Source organism: Dicentrarchus labrax, unplaced genomic scaffold, assembly GCF_905237075.1.
Source record: "Dicentrarchus labrax unplaced genomic scaffold, dlabrax2021, whole genome shotgun sequence".
Lineage (NCBI taxonomy): Eukaryota > Metazoa > Chordata > Actinopteri > Moronidae > Dicentrarchus > Dicentrarchus labrax.
In genome coordinates, this window is record NW_026136722.1 from 26,989 (window position 1) to 42,856 (window position 15,868).

The following is a 15,868-nucleotide window of genomic DNA, read 5'->3' on the forward strand; positions in this document are numbered from 1 at the left end:
TATAAGCCATTAGGCAAAACTTCCTACAGCAGATGTTTATCTGACAGTGCTGTAGCTAAATTTAAGGAGGAGATTCCTTCAGTGTTTAATTCAATGCCATGTCTGAATTTAACAGAGTCCTATAACAACTTTAGTCCCTCTGAAATTGATAATCTTGTCGATAGTGCTACAGGCTCACTACGATCAACATTAGACTCTATCGCTCCTATAAAAAGGAAATTATTAAAACATAGGAGACTAGCACCTTGGTATAACCACCAAACCCGCCAGTTAAAGCAAATAGCTAGGAAATCTGAAAGGAAATGGCGCTCTTCCAAATTATCAGAATATCGCTCAAATTGGCAAGATGATCTTAAGATTTATAGAAAGGCCCTCCGTAATGCCAGAGGAGCCTATTACTCAGCACTAATAGAAGAAAATAAGAACAACCCTAGGTTCCTCTTCAGCACTGTAGCCAGGCTGACAGAGAGTCACAGCTCTATCGAGCCACATATCCCCATAAACTTAAGTAGCAATGACTTCATGAGCTTCTTCTATAATAAAATTATTACTATTAGAGAAAAAATTAATCACCAACTGCCATCAACAGTTATCAGTGGCTCTCCAAGTTCAGGGACTTCTGTCAATGTAAACTTAGATGTATATTTAGACTGTTTTTCTGCTATCGATCTTCATCAGTTAACTTCAATCATTTCTTCATCGAAGCCATCAACCTGTCTGTTAGACCCGATCCCAACTAGGCTGCTTAAAGAAGTTGTTCCCTTAATTGGCACTTCTTTACTGGATATGATTAATCTTTCTTTATTATCAGGATATGTACCACAGTCCTTTAAAGTAGCTGTAATTAAACCCCTTCTTAAAAAAGTCTACTCTTGACCCAGGGGTTTTAGCCAACTATAGACCGATTTCTAACCTCCCGTTCCTCTCTAAGATTCTGGAGAAAGTAGTCGCCAAAGAGTTGTGTGACTTTCTACATAACAATAGTTTATTTGAGGATTTTCAGTCAGGATTTAGAGTTCATCATAGCACAGAGACAGCTCTGGTTAAAGTTAATAATGACCTTCTGACTGCTTCTGACAATGGACTTGTCTCTGTACTTGTATTATTAGATCTTAGTGCTGCATTTGACACCATTGACCATGATATTCTTTTACAGAGACTTGAGCATCAAATTGGCATTAAAGGAACTGCCCTAACCTGGTTTAAGTCATACTTATCAGATCGTACTCAGTTTGTACATGTTAACGATGAATCCTCCATAAATACTAAAGTTAGTCATGGAGTTCCACAAGGTTCTGTACTTGGACCAATACTATTTACTTTATATATGCTCCCTTTAGGCAACATTATTAGGAATCACTCCATTAACTTTCACTGTTATGCAGATGATACGCAGTTATATCTATCAATCAAACCCAATGAAATTAATCAATTATCTAAATTACAAACATGTCTTAAGGACATAAAATCCTGGATGACCTGCAATTTTCTGATGTTAAACTCAGAAAAACCGAAATTCTTGTTCTTGGCCCCAAAAACCTTAGAGACTCATTGTCTAAAGATATAGTCACTCTAGATGGCATTAACTTGGCCTCTAGCACCACTGTCAGGAATCTTGGAGTTCTCTTTGATCAGGATTTGTCATTTAACTCCCACATAAAGCAGACCTCTAGGACTGCCTTCTTTCATTTACGTAATATTAGAAAAATTAGACACATACTATCACAGACAGATGCAGAAAAACTAATCCATGCATTTGTTACTTCAAGGCTGGATTACTGCAACTCTTTATTATCAGGTTGCCCCAATAAGTCCATTAAAACGCTCCAATTAATTCAGAACGCTGCAGCACGAGTACTGACAGGAACTAGAAAAAGAGATCACATCTCTCCTGTACTAGCTACTCTGCATTGGCTCCCTATAAAATGTAGAATTGAATTTAAAATACTCCTCCTCACCTATAAAGCTCTTCATGGTCAGGCCCCTTCATATCTTAAAGAGCTCATAGTACCCTATTACCCCACTAGAACACTACGTTCTCTGAATGCTGGGCTACTTGTGGTTCCTATAGTCTCTAAAAGTAGAACAGGAGCCAGAGCCTTCAGTTACCAAGCTCCTCTCCTGTGGAACCGGCTTCCAGTTGTGGTTCGGGAGGCAGACACCCTCACCACTTTCAAGAGTAGGCTTAAGACATTCCTCTTTGATAAAGCTTATAGTTAGGGCTGGATCAGGTGAGTCCTGAACCATCCCTTAGTTATGCTGCTATAGGCCTAGACTATCGGGGGATTTCCCATGGTGCACTGAGCTACTCTCTTCCTCTCTCTTTCTGCACTCATTCATGTCCCTTTAATGCATGTCACTAACTACACTTCTTCCCCGGAGTTCTTGTGCTTTCTCGTCTCGCAGGTTCTCATGGATCCTGGTGGAGCCTCCTGCCATGGTCCTGCTTGACTGCCATTGCCAATACTGTTGTTGCTGTGCACCTGTCTGTCTGTCTCTCTCTCTCTCTCTCTCTCTCTCTCTCTCTCTCTCTCTCTCTCTCTCTCTCTCACCCCAACTGGTCGAGACAGACGACCACCCACCTAGAGCCGGAGGATCTGTCCTAGGTTTCTGCCTTTTAACAGGCAGTTTTTCCTTGCCCTTGTCGCCAAGTGCTTGCTCATGGTGGTACTGTTGGGTCTCTGTAATTAATGTTAAAGAGTTCGGTCTAGACCTGCTCTATTTGAAAAGTGTCCTGAGATAACTTCTGTTATGAATTGGCGCTATACAAATAAAATTGAATTGAATTGAATTGAATATAAAGATGAGGAGGGTAGGATATTAATCATAGATACAGTGGGTACGGAAAGTATTCAGACCCCTTTAAATTTTTCACTCTCTGTTTCATTGCAGCCATTTGCTAAAAATCAAAAAAGTTCATTTTATTTCTCATTAATGTACACTCAGCACCCCATCTTGACAGAAAAAAACAGAAATGTAGAAAGTTTTGCAAATGTATTAAAAAAGAAAAACTGAAATATCACATGGTCATAAGTATTCAGACCCTTTGCTCAGTATTGAGTAGAAGCACCCTTTTGAGCTACTACAGCCATGAGTCTTCTTGGGAATGATGCAACAAGTTTTTCACACCTGGATTTGGGGATCCTCTGCCATTCTTCCTTGCAGATCCTTTCCAGTTCTGTCAGGTTGGATGGTGAACGTTGGTGGACAGCCATTTTCAGATCTCTCCAGAGATGCTCAATTGGGTTTAGGTCAGGGCTCTGGCTGGGCCAGTCAAGAATGGTCACAGAGTTGTTCCGAAGCCACTCCTTTGTTATTTTAGCTGTGTGCTTAGGGTTATTGTCTTGTTGGAAGGTGAACCTTCGGCCCAGTCTGAGGTCCTGAGCACTCTGGAAGAGGTTTTGTTCCAGGATATCTCTGTACTTGGCCGCATTCATCTTTCCTTCAATTGCAACCAGTCGTCCTGTCCCTGCACCTGAAAAACATCCCCATAGCCTGATGCTGCCACCACCATGTTTCACTGTTGGGATTGTATTGGGCAGGTGATGAGCAGTGCCTGGTTTTCTCCACACATACCGCTTAGAATTAACACCAAAAGGTTCAATCTTGGTCTCATCAGACCAGAGAATATTATTTCTCATAGTCTGGGAGTCCTTCATGTGTTTTTTGGCGGGCTTTCATATGTCTTGCACTGAGGAGAGGCTTCCGTCGGGCCACTCTGCCATAAAGCCCCGACTGGTGCAGGGCTGCAGTGATAGTTGACTTTGTGGAACTTTCTCCCATCTCCCTACTGCATCTCTGGAGCTCAGCCACAGTGATCTTTGGGTTCTTCTTTACCTCTCTCACCAAGGCTCTTCTCCCACGATTGCTCAGTTTGGCTGGACGGCCAGGTCTAGGAAGAGTTCTGGTCGTCCTAAACTTCTTCCATTTAAGGATTATGGAGGCCACTGTGCTCTTAGGAACCTGGAGTGCTGCAGAAATTCTTTTGTAACCTTGGCCAGATCTGTGCCTTGCCACAATTCTGTCTCTGAGCTCCTTGGGCAGTTCCTTCGACCTCATGATTCTTATTTGCTCTGACATGCACTGTGAGCTGTAAGGTCTTATATAGACAGGTGTGTGCCTTTCCTAATCAAGTCCAATCAGTTTAATTAAACACAGCTAGACTCCAATGAAGGAGCAGGACCATCTCAAGGAGGATCAGAAGAAATGGACAGCATGTGAGTTAAATATGAGTGTCACAGCAAAGGGTCTGAATACTTATGACCATGTGATATTTCAGTTTTTCTTTTTTAATAAATTTGCAAAAATCTCTACATTTCTGTTTTTTTCTGTCAAGATGGGGTGCTGAGTCTACATTAATGAGAAATAAAATGAACCTTTCTGATTTTAGCAAATGGCTGCAATGAAACAAAGAGTGAAAAATTTAAAGGGGTCTGAATACTTTCCGTACCCACTGTATCTCCTTAAATAATAGTAGAAAATACAGAGTTATTAATATATATGCTCCAAATAATGAAAACTAGAGGAAGAGGTTCTTTATAAAACTGGGAAAATGGATGTGTAATGATGTAATCATTGTGGGAGATTTCAACGTTGTACTAACTAAAACTGATGTGTCTGTAAATAACGTATATAAAAATTATTGTAGTAGGACAAAACTGATAGATATAATGAGTGACTATAATGTCATTGACATATGGAGGGTTTTTAACCCAGGTGTGAGGGGTTTTTCGAGGAGACAGGTAGTAAATGGCACTCTAAAACAATCAAGGGTCGACTACTGTCTAATCTCCTCTAGAATAGTCAGAGATTTAACGAGTGTGTCACATGTTTTTAATAACTGGAGTGACCATGCGTCGCTCCACGTTAGATTAGGGGAGGCAAATGGTGTCAGAGGGGGAGGCTTGTGGTGTCTCAACACCAGCCTTTTAAAAGATAAGATCTTTTATGAAAAAATTAGAAAATTATTATTAAACATAACAGAAGAATTAGACGTAAATGATAATTATATACAGGGCTGGAATAATATAAAGGGAAGAATCAAGAAAGCCTGTATAAATTATAGTAAACAAAAAAGATGGTCGGAGCAAGTAGAGGAGCGCTCTTTGAAAAACCTCCTGTCCATTGAAGTACAGATGATGGAGGATGACCCGGACAGGAAGAGTGAAAATTATGAGCTATATAAAGCTAAACTGAAGGAAATAGAAATTAAAAGGTGCAAAGGGGCGGCCGTAAGGTGCAGGGTTAGAAACATAATGGGGGGCGAAAAATGTACGGCGTTCTTTTTGGGGCTGGAAAAAAAGAAACAAAATAAAACAACTATTGAGTTTCTTACAAATAAAAACAGGGAGAAAATAACAGAACATGGAGAAATCCTGGATACTGTGCAGGAGTTCTACAAAAACTTATTTCAAAAACAGGTGTGTGATAGGGCACAGTCGGCACTGTTGCTAGAAGGTATTGACAAACAAATCTCTCAGGAAGACAGACACATATGTGAGGAACTAATTAGCAGGGATGAGGTGGAATGGGCTATAGAGGGTCTCAACTAAAATAAGAGTCCGGGAAGTGATAGTATTTCGGCTGAATTTTTTATTCACTGTCAGCATCTGGTGGCACCTTTATTACACAAATTATATAACAGAATGCAGGTCAATCATGATACTCCGGACTCTTTTTCACAAGGCATTATCACACTCATTTACAAGAACAAGGGGGAAAGGGACAAAGTAGAGAATTACAGACCAATAAGCTTATTAAATACCGACTACAAAATGCTCTCAAAAATAATTGCAAATAGGATCAAGGAGGTGGTGGGGTCAATCATTAGCAATTCACAGGTATACAGTATACCAGGCAGGGACATTGCGGACACGATAGGGACAGTCAGAGACATGGTGGAGATAATGAACTCACAAGGTGGCATCTTAGTGGCCATAGACATGGAGGCGCTTGACAGGGTGGATCACAGGTTTTTGTGGGACACATTGAGTAAGTTTGGTTTTGGGGATAGTATCATCGGGTGGATTAAGTTATTGTATAAAAAGGGCACGAGTAGGGTGAAATGTAACGGGTCACTTACAGGGGAGTTTCCACTGGAGAGGTCGGTGAGGCAGGGGTGTCCGTTGTCGTCATTATTATATAGTATTGTCGTGGAGCCTCTGGCCATCCAAATTAAAAAAGACACTGGGGTCAAAGGTGTCCACACACCTGCAGGACAAGAAGTAAAAATGGTGCAGTACGCGGACGACCTGAATATTGTGGCGGCCGATAGCAACAGCGTCGACTGTGCCTTAGAGTGCCTTAGAAAATATGAAGAGGCGACAGGGGCAAAGGTCAACAAAAATAAATCAGAAATCCTGTTCTGCGGGAAGCAGAGCATGGTTAAAAACAGGTGGGGATTTAGGGAGGTAACGGGAGAGAAACAAGTTCTGGGAGTGTACATTGGGAAGGATAGGGACAGAGCGAGGGATAGGACGTGGAAGGAGGTTATACAGAAGGAGAAAAATAAACTTAATCTGTGGAGAACGAGGGGACTGAATTTGAGAGGAAAGGTAGTTGTATCTAATGCTCTAATACTGTCCAAAATTAACCATGTTTTGGGAAACTGTGAGCTGCCAATTTGGGCACTAAATTGGCTGAACAGCGCCATCTCCTCCTTTCTTTGGAGGAGTAAGGGAAACTCGATTGCTCAAAGAGTGTTAATTGCTAAGAAAAGGGAGGGGGGCTTAGGTTTGATTGACATAAGTGCCAAAAGAGACGCACTGAGGCTAAAATCAGTTAGCAGATTTCTGGATTCGACCCGGCAGTCCCCCTGGAAGGACTCGCTGGCGGGCCACCTGTCTGAGTACGGTGAGAGGAGTGTGTACAATCTCTGTGTCTCCTCTCCCAGAAAAGACTATAGTGGTCTGCCGGGATTCTACCAGGAGGTACTAGAGGCATGGGGCAAGAAAAGAACATGTGATGCAGCTACCTTTCCTCTCAAACCCGGCTTTTTTATAGGGGGGAAGGTGCTTGGTGAGCAAGTGTCTGGCGGCTGCCGGTCTCACTAAGGTGGGGCAGGTGGTCGGAAGCACCGGGAATTTTGACCTTTTAAAAGTATGTACAGAAATGAAAAACAAAAACATATTATATAGGAGAAATCAGGTGGCCGAGCTGGGCCACAGGTTCCAGCAGAGCTTGTCGCCAGAGTGGCAAGGCCTACTCAGGGGCAACAGTGGTGAGGTGCAGGACGATGCTTTGGGGTTCCTTCTGTGCCTCAAAAACCCATCCGTCAATATAACATCCGTTAAAACCCGAGACTGGTACATCATTTTGGTAGCAAAAAACGTACAAACACCAGCATCCATAAAACATTGGGAGAAACTGTTTCCCACCCGGTCAATTCACACTATCTGGCAAAACATAGACATCCCATTTATAACGTCCAATTCATTTCATTTAGATTTCAAAATCAGGCACAGGAGGATCTTCACGGGTATCGTCCTGCACCAAATCGCAAAACATTTGTACAGCAGGACTTGCTCGGTGTGTGGCGAAGTGGAGGAGGACCTGGAACATCTCTTCCTCCACTGCAGCGCCCACACCGGGCTGTGGGAGGAGGTCCGAGATCTTTTGGGGCTACACTGCAAATTTACAATGCTCACAGAAGAGCAATGGCAGTGGGCCTGGCAGTTTGGACTGAAGAAAAAAAATAACACTTATAACAAAAACTTCATTAACATGGTCCTCGCCTTTGCGTGGAAAACAAGGAACTGTGCACTGTATGACCAAAAAGTCATCAGCAGTCAAATACTGTTTACCAACAGCCTCAAAGCGCACCTGAGGCTATTGCATGGCGACAAAAAGGAATGGACTAAGAGTGCTCTGAACTTAAGACATTCCATGTTCAAGGAGCATGAGGAGGGCGAGGAGCGCTCGTTGGACTTTGGTTTTTGAAAAGTGTGAAAATATTACAAATAATTGTCTCATCTTGATGCATTTGTTCAGTGCTGTTTAGTGTTGCTTATCTTATTTGTTCATTTCATCAAATTATTTCATTTGAGTTGGATCTTTTGATTTGGTTTATTTAACTTGCTTTTTTCATTTGTTTATTTCATTTGTTTATTTATTTATTTATTTATTTTTGTTTATTTCATTAGATCTGGGTCTCTGATCTAGTGTTTTGTTTTGCGCGGGCTTGTCTGGGGTGGGCGCTATCTGTGGCTTGTTGGGCGTTTGCGGGTGGGGTGTGGGGTCTGGCGGTGCCTCGGGGCTCAAGGGGTTTTCGGTTGTCTTGGCGGACGGGGGAGGGGCGCAGCGCGGAGGGATGTGGAGCATGTTGTGTTGGTGTTTGTTGCGGCTTCCCGGCATGTTGTGTGGGGACGGACGAGGGTGGTTTGTGGGGACGTGCTGTTGTTGTGGTCTTGTCTGTTTGGGGCGTGTGCGTTGGGCTGGCGGTCCCGCTCTCGGCGCGTCGTCGGCGTGCTGGGGGCGGGTTGTTGCGTCGTGTTTGCCTTGGCTCTCTGGGGTTTCTGGCGGTGCGGCCGAGGGGGGGCGCGTCGGAGTCGGCGGTCGTCGGCGGCTCTAGTGGTGGGTGTGTGTCTTTGTTTGGTGGTGCACATTGTAGTTGGAGGCTAGCGTTGGCTTGTCACTTGACACTGGCGGCTGGCGTTGCCGGCCCGCCCACCGTGGCTAAGCCGACCTAGTCTAGTCTCGTTTAGCCGGGCGAGGTGAGTGTGTAGCAGCGGTGGGTTGGCTTGGCCGCCGCAGGCGGGTCGGTGACATTGGTGGCGTCGGTAACGTTAGTCGGGAGCGAGGGCAAACACCTGCTGCTGCTGACGGGCTGACATTGGCTTTCGGCTGTGATGTGTGCTGCCGGGCGGAGGCGCGTGCTTGCTGCTGGTGCCGCTGGCGGCCGCCGGCTCCGGTGTGCTTCTCCGTGCTCCCCTTGGCTTCACTGTCGGAGGCTTCTGGGAGTTGACGTGGATGTGGCGTGGCGTCCCGCCTCCCGCTCTCAGCGCGTTTGGTGGCATGCTGGGAGCGGGATTGCTGGCTCGGCGTGCGCGTCCCGGGCGGATGGCATTGCGGCAGTGGCGTGTCTTCGTGGACCGCCCTTGTTCGTTTTCGTGCGGTGTGTTGGGGTGAATGTCGGTGCAGTGTGTTCTGTGTCCCTTTGTGTTGTGTCTCTTCTTCGTATGTTGGGATGACTGGGCATTTTGTGGGTCTCGGGGCATTGTCGGCCTTTGTATCTCATTTGTGGATGCTTGGTGGGCCATGGGTGGTGCTCACTTTGGATGGGCTCGCGCAGGGTGCTTGATTGACAGGTGGTGGGTGCTTTGTGGCTGTGGGTTCCTGCATTGGTGGCTGTTTGTGGGCCGTCATTGATGGGTGAATTTGTTGTGGGTTTTGTAGGGCATCTGCTGACGCAGTCACTTGTTGTTGGTGCATGTCTGAATGGTGGATGTGCGGGTGCATGCGGACATGTGCAGTGCGGTGGGGAGTGAGGCGTTTGTGGCTGTGATTGTGGACCGCGTGGTGGTGACTATTTGCAGCGGAGACATGCTTTGTGGATGGTGGGTTCGGTATTTGCTGATCCATGGCTGGTGTGCTTATTGGTGATGGATGGAGCATTTTTGGCTGTGTTTGTGGACTACGTGCTGGTGTGTATTCGTGCGTTGTGGGTGATGGGTTCGGTATTTGTTCGTGCTTGATGGTGTGTACTCATTATAAAGTGTTACCCTTTTGTTTATTTCATTTGATCTGGGTCTGTTGATCTGGTTCATTTGGTGTATTTCATTTGTTTTAATGCATTTATTGCATTTGTTCATTTCTTTTATTTATTTCATGTTAGTTCATATTCATTCTATATATGTGGTAAGTGCTTTATTTGGATATACCGGAGGGGTCACTATTATGTTAAATGACTGAGGGGTACAAAACAGAGTCATGCAACTGCATGGTCTCATTTTATGTTTGTCGGAGCACCTTATTCTTGTCTGTTGTGGTGATACTTTGCTTAATTTGAAATTTGTAAATAAGAAAAATGAGATAACATGTTAAACTGTATTTTTGATAATAAAAGATAAAAAAAAACAGCAGTTGCAGAGAGTGAGTGTGAGCAGAAGCGAGAGAGAGAGAGATTGAGCGAGCAAACGAGTGAGTGAGTCAGAGTGGCAGCAGCTGCGGCGTGTGTGCTTTTGTTTGTCCAGGTTTTTCTTTTCCAATTCAACACTGTATGTGAGGTTTTTCGTGCACTTTTTGTTTATTGGGTTCCCCAGCAGTGTTCTCACTGTCTGGGGAAGCAGTTAATTTTTTACAATGTATTATTTAATTAAATTAGAAACATATCGGACGGACATCATGGCAACGAAAACAGCGAGGACTGAAGGATTTGGAGAAAGGAACTACGGACTGTCAAAGGACACAAACGGTACTGACGCGGACTGCTCGACTATGGCTCTGAACAACGGACTAGTTCAAAACTTGAACGAAAAAAAAAGTGGAAAAGGAAAAGTAAGAGAAACTCCTAAAATGGCAGAGAAAAGATACGCTAAGGAGTTAACGGCGTGTGTACAGCTGCAGGGGACCGGCAAGGTAACAACAGCCGAGCTGATGCAAGCGGTGGTCGGGCTATGCGGAGGATTGCTGGCGTGCAGAGTGATTGGAGAGAGGACGTTCGAACTCACGATGGCGAGCGCTGGAGGGAAGGAGAGGCTGATGGAGGGGCTGAAAGTCGGGAATGTGGCGGTGATGGCGAAGGAGCTCTGTGATAATGAGATGGTGGTCTCGTTCCTGAACCTCCCGGCCTACATCTCGGATGAGGAGGTTCTGGAAAAACTCAGGATCTGGGGAGTTTCAGCCGTCTCGAACATCAGACGCAGGATGTGGCCGGGGACCAATATTGCAGATGGGACACGCTTCCTCAAAGTAAGATTTAACAAGCAGGTTCAATCTCTTCCATATTCCACCAAATTCACCACGCATAACGGGGCAGAATATTTCAGGGTCATTCATGATAAACAAATCAGGGTGTGTAAATTATGCATTCAACCCGGCCACATCCTAAGAGACTGTCCGGAGTTTAACTGTCATAAGTGTGGGGCTCAGGGGCATTATGCCAGGGAGTGTGACTTGAAAGCGACAGAAAAGTGTAAATTATGTTATAAAAAAATAAAAGAGTGTATATGCAATGATACCATCGAGCAGAGCGATAGAGACTCTGAGAGAGAGAATGGAGCTGTAGCGGAGACAGTAGCCAGTGCCGCTGCAGCAGCAGTCCATGTGGGAATAGGGAAGACTGTGGCTGGGACTCCGTGTGGTGGGAGAGTAACTGTACAGGCGGGGGTGGGCGGGCCACCTACCGAAGCAGTGGCGGCTCCGAGCGAAGCAGGCGATGCTTGTATTATCAGCATAAGAGCAGCCAAGGGCAGCGGAGGTGCGATCTCTTAACAAGAGGATGTGTTTTCCGCAAGCCCCGAGCTGATACAAACTCAAAGGCCTGCGAACGCATCGGGCGCTGTCTGCACTGTGCAGGAGGCTCTCTCCCAGGTGCCATCCCTTTGGGAGAGTAGCATGCTGATGGAAGAGTCTCAGCTGCAGCCTTCCCAGCTAGAGCCCTCTGTGCAGGCAGAACCTCCCCTGAGTGGCGGAGGTGGGAAAGGGACAGAGGGCCGACATTTTCCTGGTATCGACAATGACGATTCAGGCAGTAATACTACAGACATGGACACAGAATTTACAAATGTAAGAAAAAGAAAAGAAGCAAGGAAAAGTAAGCTAAAATCAAGAAGAGAGAAAATACAAAAGAAATAAAATCATAAAATGCTGGAATCCACTCTCACTTTCATTTTTCTGATGCTTTCAGTTACCTCCCTAAATGTTAATGGCCTCCGCAGTGAGCTCAAAATCAACGCCGTTCTGGGCTCATGGAAAGCCGACATTGTATGTCTGCAAGAGACTTGGTGGGGAGAAAAAACTTGTCTCCAAGGTGTGGAGCGGGTCTGTCAGCAGTTGCAGAGAGTGAGTGTGAGCAGAAGCGAGAGAGAGAGAGATTGAGCGAGCAAACGAGTGAGTGAGTCAGAGTGGCAGCAGCTGCGGCGTGTGTGCTTTTGTTTGTCCAGGTTTTTCTTTTCCAATTCAACACTGTATGTGAGGTTTTTCGTGCACTTTTTGTTTATTGGGTTCCCCAGCAGTGTTCTCACTGTCTGGGGAAGCAGTTAATTTTTAAAAATGTATTATTTAAATTAAATTAGAAACATATCGGACGGACATCATGGCAACGAAAACAGCGAGGACTGAAGGATTTGGAGAAAGGAACTACGGACTGTCAAATGACACAAACGGTACTGACGCGGACTGCTCGACTATGGCTCTGAACAACGGACTAGTTCAAAACTTGAACGAAAAAAAAAGTGGAAAAGGAAAAGTAAGAGAAACTCCTAAAATGGCGGAGAAAAGATACGCTAAGGAGTTAACGGCGTGTGTACAGCTGCAGGGGACCGGCAAGGTAACAACAGCCGAGCTGATGCAAGCGGTGGTCGGGCTATGCGGAAGATTGCTGGCGTGCAGAGTGATTGGGGAGAGGACGTTCGAACTCACGATGGCGAGCGCTGGAGGGAAGGAGAGGCTGATGGAGGGGCTGAATGTCGGGAATGTGGCGGTGATGGCGAAGGAGCTCTGTGATAATGAGATGGTGGTCTCGTTCCTGAACCTCCCGGCCTACATCTCGGAGGAGGAGGTTCTGGAAAAACTCAGGATCTGGGGAGTTTCAGCCGTCTCGAACATCAGACGCAGGATGTGGCCGGGGACCAATATTGCAGATGGGACACGCTTCCTCAAAGTAAGATTTAACAAGCAGGTTCAATCTCTTCCATATTCCACCAAATTCACCACGCATAACGGGGCAGAATATTTCAGGGTCATTCATGATAAACAAATCAGGGTGTGTAAATTATGCATTCAACCCGGCCACATCCTAAGAGACTGTCCGGAGTTTAACTGTCATAAGTGTGGGGCTCAGGGGCATTATGCCAAGGAGTGTGACTTGAAAGCGACAGAAAAGTGTAAATTATGTTATAAAAAAATAAAAGTGTATATGCAATGATACCAGCGAGCAGAGCGATAGAGACTCTTAGAGAGAGAATGGAGCTGTAGCGGAGACAGTAGCCAGTGCCGCTGCAGCAGCAGTCCATGTGGGAATAGGGAAGACTGTGGCTGGGACTCCGTGTGGTGGGAGAGTAACTGTACAGGCGGGGGTGGGCGGGCCACCTACCGAAGCAGTGGCGGCTCCGAGCGAAGCAGGCGATGCTTGTATTATCAGCATAAGAGCAGCCAAGGGCAGCGGAGGTGCGATCTCTTAACAAGAGGATGTGTTTTCCGCAAGCCCCGAGCTGATACAAACTCAAAGGCCTGCGAACGCATCGGGCGCTGTCTGCACTGTGCAGGAGGCTCTCTCCCAGGTGCCATCCCTTTGGGAGAGTAGCATGCTGATGGAAGAGTCTCAGCTGCAGCCTTCCCAGCTAGAGCCCTCTGTGCAGGCAGAACCTCCCCGGAGTGGCGGAGGTGGGAAAGGGACAGAGGGCCGACATTTTCCTGGTATCGACAATGACGATTCAGGCAGTAATACTACAGACATGGACACAGAATTTACAAATGTAAGAAAAAGAAAAGAAGCAAGGAAAAGTAAGCTAAAATCAAGAAGAGAGAAAATACAAAAGAAATAAAATCATAAAATGCTGGAATCCACTCTCACTTTCATTTTTCTGATGCTTTCAGTTACCTCCCTAAATGTTAATGGCCTCCGCAGTGAGCTCAAAATCAACGCCGTTCTGGGCTCATGGAAAGCCGACATTGTATGTCTGCAAGAGACTTGGTGGGGAGAAAAACTTGTCTCCAAGGTGTGGAGCGGGTCTGTCAGCAGTTGCAGAGAGTGAGTGTGAGCAGAAGCGAGAGAGAGAGAGATTGAGCGAGCAAACGAGTGAGTTAGTCAGAGTGGCAGCAGCTGCGGCGTGTGTGCTTTTGTTTGTCCAGGTTTTTCTTTTCCAATTCAACACTGTATGTGAGGTTTTTCGTGCACTTTTGTTTATTGTGTTCCCCAGCAGTGTTCTCACTGTCTGGGGAAGCAGTTAAATTTTTAAAATGTATTATTTAAATTAAATTAGAAACATATCGGACAGACATCATGGCAACGAAAACAGCGAGGACTGAAGGATTTGGAGAAAGGAACTACAGACTGTCAAAGGACACAAACGGTACTGACGCGGACTGCTCGACTATGGCTCTGAACAACGGACTAGTTCAAAACTTGAACGAAAAAGAAAGTGAAAAAGGAAAAGTAAGAGAAACTCCTAAAATGGCGGAGAAAAGATACGCTAAGGAGTTAACGGCGTGTGTACAGCTGCAGGGGACCGGCAAGGTAACAACAGCCGAGCTGATGCAAGCGGTGGTCGGGCTATGCGGAGGATTGCTGGCGTGCAGAGTGATTGGGGAGAGGACGTTCGAACTCACGATGGCGAGCGCTGGAGGGAAGGAGAGGCTGATGGAGGGGCTGAATGTCGGGAATGTGGCGGTGATGGCGAAGGAGCTCTGTGATAATGAGATGGTGGTCTCGTTCCTGAACCTCCCGGCCTACATCTCGGATGAGGAGGTTCTGGAAAAACTCAGGATCTGGGGAGTTTCAGCCGTCTCGAACATCAGACGCAGGATGTGGCCGGGGACCAATATTGCAGATGGGACACGCTTCCTCAAAGTAAGATTTAACAAGCAGGTTCAATCTCTTCCATATTCCACCAAATTCACCACGCATAACGGGGCAGAATATTTCAGGGTCATTCATGATAAACAAATCAGGGTGTGTAAATTATGCATTCAACCCGGCCACATCCTAAGAGACTGTCCGGAGTTTAACTGTCATAAGTGTGGGGCTCAGGGGCATTATGCCAAGGAGTGTGACTTGAAAGCGACAGAAAAGTGTAAATTATGTTATAAAAAAATAAAAGAGTGTATATGCAATGATACCAGCGAGCAGAGCGATAGAGACTCTTAGAGAGAGAATGGAGCTGTAGCGGAGACAGTAGCCAGTGCCGCTGCAGCAGCAGTCCATGTGGGAATAGGGAAGACTGTGGCTGGGACTCCGTGTGGTGGGAGAGTAACTGTACAGGCGGGGGTGGGCGGGCCACCTACCGAAGCAGTGGCGGCTCCGAGCGAAGCAGGCGATGCTTGTATTATCAGCATAAGAGCAGCCAAGGGCAGCGGAGGTGCGATCTCTTAACAAGAGGATGTGTTTTCCGCAAGCCCCGAGCTGATACAAACTCAAAGGCCTGCGAACGCATCGGGCGCTGTCTGCACTGTGCAGGAGGCTCTCTCCCAGGTGCCATCCCTTTGGGAGAGTAGCATGCTGATGGAAGAGTCTCAGCTGCAGCCTTCCCAGCTAGAGCCCTCTGTGCAGGCAGAACCTCCCCGGAGTGGCGGAGGTGGGAAAGGGACAGAGGGCCGACATTTTCCTGGTATCGACAATGACGATTCAGGCAGTAATACTACAGACATAGACACAGAATTTACAAATGTAAGAAAAAGAAAAGAAGCAAGGAAAAGTAAGCTAAAATCAAGAAGAGAGAAAATACAAAAGAAATAAAATCATAAAATGCTGGAATCCACTCTCACTTTCATTTTTCTGATGCTTTCAGTTACCTCCCTAAATGTTAATGGCCTCCGCAGTGAGCTCAAAATCAACGCCGTTCTGGGCTCATGGAAAGCCGACATTGTATGTCTGCAAGAGACTTGGTGGGGAGAAAAAACTGTGGATCTTGTCTCCAAGGTGTGGAGCGGGTCTGTTATCTCCAGTCTAGGTACTGCTAGATCCTGTGGGGTTGCAATATTGTGTAAAAAA